The sequence below is a fragment of the Rhopalosiphum padi genome, chromosome 2, assembly GCF_020882245.1.
Source record: "Rhopalosiphum padi isolate XX-2018 chromosome 2, ASM2088224v1, whole genome shotgun sequence".
In the NCBI taxonomy this organism is placed as follows: Eukaryota; Metazoa; Arthropoda; class Insecta; order Hemiptera; family Aphididae; genus Rhopalosiphum; species Rhopalosiphum padi.
Genome location: NC_083598.1, coordinates 30,598,899 through 30,606,333, shown reverse-complemented (window position 1 = coordinate 30,606,333; position 7,435 = coordinate 30,598,899).

Sequence of the window (7,435 nt, the reverse complement as noted above, 5' to 3'; positions counted from 1 at the left end):
CACGACAGCGCTATTGAAAAACCGCGGACGTCGAGCTTTTCCGATTGGTGGCGGTGGTGGTGATGCAAAAATAACGCTTACCTGCATAGTCACCGTGCACTGTAATTTTTATTATTATTATAAATTATACCATTTATTTTAAATACAATAAAAAAAATAATAGTTGTTCGTACACCGGTTGCAAGAACCGTGACATCCTTCAAAAGAATACCCACGAAGAAAGAAACAAACACACCCATACTATCATTATTTCGCCAATAATAAAATTTCACATATTTTATAGTCATCTAACGATAAATTCGTTACTTCTAGTCTTTCTGTTTAAAACAACGGATTTTCAAAAAAAAAAAAAGACTTTTCCGAAGAGAAAAATTGTACTTGGGAACGCAAATCCTTAATAAACACCATATACCACACTTTGGACTTAGGTTATCATTTCATCATTGTACTACCCAAAATTCTAGAAGCTCGGCACTAGGTGTAGTGACAACAGATTTCTTATATTTAGTGTATTTAATTTACATTTTTATTCGTATATAGTGTACTTTTGTCCTGACTTTATTCCTATCACATCGAGGCTTATAGTTTAATCAATAAATATATAGAATAACATATATATATATATATATATATATATATATTTATTTTATTATAAAAAATACAGTGTACCTATGTCCTATACAGCTTACTTGTTCAGGTACCATACACATGACATCTCCCTTGAGAGCGCTTCAGACATCTGGAGCAAAGCATAACGTAAACTTCAGCTTTCAACTTTTCTCTATTAACAAACTTTAATTTTTGATTTTTACATTAATATAAATTGTAACTAACTACAAAATATAATATTTAAAAATATTTAAAGAAATATTTATCAACTATTTTGATTCCTGATTCATTAATACTATACTAATACTTTACTCAACCCCTTTTATCCTACTTTAATGTAAAGCATTTCTTCGATTTTCAGCTTTTTGAAATTTCTAAGTAAACTTAAAAACATATTTTCAAATAATTGGTTTTGTATGCCATTTACGGAATATCTTGTAATACAAAGTTGATAAACACTTTTTTTTAGAAAATCTTATCTAACTTACTTTTTAAAATTGTTAATTTGACAATTGTATTTTAAAAACTTAGTTGATGCAACTAAATCTATTTGTATGAGTAATTTCTGTGTTATCAAACTATATATTATATATATAAATTTAGAAATTATAGTCCAGAATTGACCAACTTTTGGCTCTCATCATAATCTAATGCGGCTCGCGTCTTATTAATTAAATCAAAATTTACCTATTATTATGCATTTTTATTTTTTATTTTTTTTGTATATATTTATAAAAATTTATCAAATTATACAAAATATGTTTGTAAACATTTTATCTCTTGGTATCATTGTATTTATCAATATGTCCATGTAATAGTCCTTAAATTTAGTGACTTAATTGCCGGTGGAAGGTGTCGTATTACTACTCAACATCACTTTAAAAAAAAAAAAAAAACTGGCACACCACATTTATATACTTATTTCACACTTCTACAGTGTGTTTTATAGAAATAATACAAAAAAATCTCGAGTCTCTTATGATAGCTGTATTAAACTGAGATAATATTACTTTGTAATACAAACTATTGTATACATTTCTTATATTATATTTTACAACGGAACAAAAATACACTGAGTATTATTTTATCATGAAGCGACGACGTATATACTTATATATTCAATTATATTTAACATATAACAATAATTGTATTGATAGGTGCTTATGATGCAAATAAAAATATTTTGAGGAAGCAATAAGTAAAATCATTTGTATTTGGTATTAGGTATTTGTACCTTAATTGCTAAAAATTATAAAATTTAAATAAATTATAATATTATTATCAATTATTAATTTGCGAAATATCATAACACACTTATATCTACAAAATTCATTTTCATAGACTTTTTAGTACTGTTAATGCCTAAATATTATTTTGGTTTAATATATATATTTATTTTAAAATTCATGGTGTTTATATTGTATTATAGTCTGACTGTAGTGCTTCTCTTACATTTTTTTGTATATTATAGTGTTTGATTCTTATATCCTCAAATTTTTGGCACTCTATTATGATATGCTACTAGGCGTTAGAAGCTAGCACTTAAATAATTATAATTATAAAGATTTGTTAATAGACAGTCGTTAGTTTTAAATAACTTTAACGTAAGACAGCTACAATAACCATTTAAGTTGAAACCTAAGATCAAATATTATCTGCGCGTATATAATCATCATCATCGCGCTACCGCGCCGTAGTTTCACTATATACTACAATATAATATACAGTATACACATAAGATATTCAAAATATGCGAGATAATATTATGTATTATTCATATTATAATAAAATGTATACTATTATGTAAATACAATATACCTCACATTATACTATAATACCTAACCGATGAAAACATGTTTTATTTACGCTACCCAAAAACGCGAAAAAGTCTATAATGGAAAAAAAGATAAGAATTGGTCAAAATACAGTGTATATTTTTTTGTAAAATGTACTCCAAATTTAATAATTTATACGAACAACAAAATTATACATACTCGTGAGTGTATATTGAAAATTATATAAGGATAAAATATAATATAATATCTTCGAAAAATTAATTGCATCGAAATTGGGTCCCGAAATAAAAATGTTATACTGTCTTAAATTAATGTAGGTATAATAGTTGTTAATTATAAAATAATAAAATCGATGCATCATTTTATGAACTTACTAAACTCTTTGGGTTCTAAATGTTTTCCGAGATGTAGGTAACGTCATTTAGACGTGATCAGTTTGACGAAAAACTGTTTGGACAATGGACGCAACTACGCAAGCAACGTTTCTCGGCCATTTTTAAGGCATATACATTTGATGCAATTACCTATTTTCGAAACATGCTGAATACAAAGTAATAAAGTATTTGTACATTACTTTTACTTATGGAAAAAGAATCAGAACCCAACTATAGTGTAGTAGTTACTTTTTTTTTTATCAAATTTTACTAATAGATGCTCCAATGGGTCTACTGTATTTAAAATCTTCCTAAAAGTTTATTACAAAGTAAAATAGGGACATCTAAAATCTCTAATAATGATTAGCCTTCGGCATACATACAATTAATCTTATCTAATATAGTACCTAAAATAATCTGGAACCCAATTAGTATAGCCGTATAGGTACTAGCTGTAACTATTATATCCGTAATATGTGGAACCCAACTCGAATGTCACAAATGGCATGTCGTCGACGCAATATCAATAATGAACTTGGCTCTAGCAGGCGATTTAGAAGTAAAGGAAGCCAAAACCGTAACTGTAAAACAATCAAATATCATATTAAGTTTAACTTTCTTTTCCATTTAATAACAACATCAACTGTTGTGTAACAAACAATATATTTTACTTTTTTGTTTTATGCCTTTGTATGAAGAAAAATAATCGGGAAATAATAAACACAATAAATTAAGAAAATCATACGTTAAGTTATTGGTTTCTTAAAAATAACATTGTACATCAGCTTTTATTGTTATATGTATTTGTACTAATATAGTAGTATCTATACCCATGAATCTACTAAATATGTTAACGTTCTTAGTTAAAGACCAAAATAATCAAAACGTTTCAACTTTTACTGAATGTAATTAATTAATCCTAACCATTTAAACCTAGTTGTTACTGGTGTTTGGGCGTTTACTATATAAAATAAAAATTAATATTAAATACGTTTGAATGAAAAAAAAAACAGGAGTAAACATTCTGCTGTATAGTGTATACTAACAATCAAGACAAGTGTACTTCGTTATTGAGATTAAGACGTAACAGATGTATGAATGTATGATGTATTAAATGAATTAAATTCAATGATAAATCATTACAGCAATAGTATGAAAAATAATTCTGAGTAGAGATAATGCGTCATATTATTCATATTTTATAGTTTATTTAAAATATTATTTATTTTACTACTATTAATACAATAAAATTACAATTTTTTCAAAAAACATAAATATTTGTCTAATATTGTTATTAACTTATAAGTCAATAAACCTACCACGTATCGATACAAATAGGTTTCGTATCTAGTATAAATAACTTTATCTTTCTTTTGAGTATAGAAAATAATAATACACCAAATGTTAAAATGATAATATTTTCTATACATAATTATAATATAATATCATTTTCAAGATATTTTGACTGTTTTAGATTTGTTTAAAGACATTTACAATTTTTCATTATTTTTTTAGTTTTTTTTTATAAATGTCGATAAAAAATGATTCACTGTAAAAATACTTAAAAATTGCATACAAGATTTCACATAAGTTATTCTTAACAGATATTTTTATATATATATATATATATATATAAATATATATAAATATATATAAAAACATGAACAATATGTGCCCTAGCGTATTTATAACTTATTTTTTGGAGGGGGGAGAGGTGAAAAGTTTATTATAGTCAAATTATAAAATAAAATCAAGCTTTCTGTTCTTATTTACTAAATCATCAATCCCTGCAGGTGGGAAGAGGTAGAAACCCCCAGACTTTACATGAAAATGTGAGAGAAGAAGCCACTCAGTAAAAACACTATACCTTTTATTATATTTTTTGTCTTTATTTATTTATTATTTACTCATTAAGATGATCTCTATACCAGATCCTTTTTACTTTTTAGTCATCGCCAGAGATTTTCAAAAGTTGTAAGAATGGCAAGATTTGATATAAAGTAGTTGGGATAGGACCTAACTTCGTTTCGTTTATAGTTTGTACAGATATGTAAAAAATATTAAAAATAATTAAAATACATAAGCACGATTTATTTTTATTAACATTTCAAGTTCAAATTTGGACGAAATTAAATATTTATTTTAATCTATGAACAACAACTTTCATTATTTTGTAATAATTCAAAAAAATGTATGGGGACATAAAACTATAGATTAACCGTGATTACAATAGCCAATCAAATACAACAAAAAACATACGACACGAAGACTACGTAACTGTGACCCGGCTTATAATAATCAAAACGTCAATACTGCAATGATATCTATCTAAAAAAGATTTCAAACAACCAAATTTACTTTTATCAGACTTGTACATATTAAATGTTTTAAGAATTATTCTGCCACTATTTCAAAAATCCTCATTTCTGTAATTAGCTTTACTGCTGTATAGTAATCCAATTATTCGACTATGTATACTGTATAGCATCTACACTAAACTTACTATATAGCCACTTTGTAGTGGCATCCCTAGACCCTTCTATAGGGAGGAGGGTGAACTTCATACATCATATATATATATATATAAACACACAAATTACTAGGTAGGTTAAAGAAATCACGAAAATTTGAAGAAAAAGGCCATGGGAGGGGTGACTGCCCCATTCACCCCCACCCCTCCTAAGAACCAATGATTTATAAGTAAATTATGGGTGTATTCTAAACTACTACTAGTTACTATTAAGTAATTTTTTTAAACATCATCAACTGCCACTTGGGTGAACATTTTTATTTCGATTATTTTACAATAATTTATAAACATTATATCATAATTAACAATTTTTTTTTTAATAATAAGGTATAGGTACATACATACTTTATTGTTTTTATTATAAAAATAATATTATAATATTATAATATATTATAATATAATAATTATTAATATTAAAATGGAGTGTTAATTTTTGTTCAAAAATGTATATAAGAATTTAATAATGTCCCAAAAAGAACACTTTTTTTAAATTAGCTAAAAAAATACTTAATTTTTTAAACAAATACAAAAAAAGAATATGTGCAGTTCCAGTATAACATCCGGTTTACCTATGAAAAACAATCTCATTCGATTGTCCTCCCCTATAACTTATTGACTAGCTAAAGTGCAATCGAGAAAATTAATAATTCTCAATTAAAATTTCTCAGTTCACCCTGGTGGTTTTCAAGAGAACGCCGTAATTTAACCGGGGCCAAGTTTTTTCGAATCTTTTAATAGCCAACGAATCGATGACACATTGGAAGCATATGGTGACACTTCACAAAAACTGATTACACAACAAACCGGAATGATAGTAGATTAAAAAAAATTATGAGAACAATGTTGTAAACTTAAAAACAATAAAATGGTAAATTGGCAACCGATTTAAAAAAAGCGTTCTTTTTGGGATATCCTGTAGGTAATATTATTATTTTACGACCATCATGTTGCGGACGACCACGTAACCACGACTCCACACAATGCACCTTTATATCTAAATCTATTCGGTTCTGCAATTTTCGTCATACTAAAATTCGTTTTTATTTTACTTGAATGTAAAATGATTCCACACAAACATCTCTGCGACGTTGCCAAGTATGGTTTTATAGATATATAATTATAATTATATTGTATTGCAATAAAAATAAAAAGTTTATATAATAAACCAAATGATTAATAATAAAGTAGTATGTAAAAAAATATGATGAATAGTTTATTACAATTTGTTTCCTTAATATCATGGACTATGATAATATGACAAAAGTTACTAATGATAGTATTAACTATTATTTAAATACATTTTTATAAAAATATAAAAATAATAATTATTTGTTTTAAAATTCCATTTATTAAAAATTAAAAATAATAAAAATTAGTTAAAATAAATTATTAAATTAGTTTACGAGTTATCATATTACAATTATTTTCTTTGTTGATATCTGGAACCAACTTGAGACAAAAATTTAATTTTATTATATTTGATTTAATTTATACTTATTGTTTGCATTTTTGGTGAATTCTAAACATTCGTTTTCCTTAGTGTTCAATATTTTCTAATAATTATTATCAATCATTTCAATGTCAAAAATTATTTTTAAAATCAAATTTCCCGGCAATATTGCAAATAGATTTTATGCGGAATCATGAGAATTAAAATGTATACGCGGAATCGCGAATCGTCGGGCATCCAACGTATTTTATGCATTGTGCTAAAATATTCGTTTACGTCACGCAGATAACAGCTTGTCAAATATATTATGTATTATATTTTAGATTACTCACTCCAAAAACTTACGTAAATATTGACTCTTCCGGTGAGCTTGTGATGTACCTACATAGAGTGCGGTGCACCGCCTAGGGAACGCTATATGCGCCATATACAATGTAATAGAACTACTGTATTGATATAAATATATACATAATATTTATGATAATAACCCAAATGTACAGTTTTTGTGAATTGTTCGTTTATCGTTAATTAATTTTTTTTTTTTTGTTCATTAACATTTTTGAAATCGTTAACAGTCCCTGACATTTGTTATAGATTATGAATATTATGATGTGACAAATCTTATGCGCTCTTTTACAGAAGACAGAACTCTTTCAATTTACCTCATCTGGTTTTC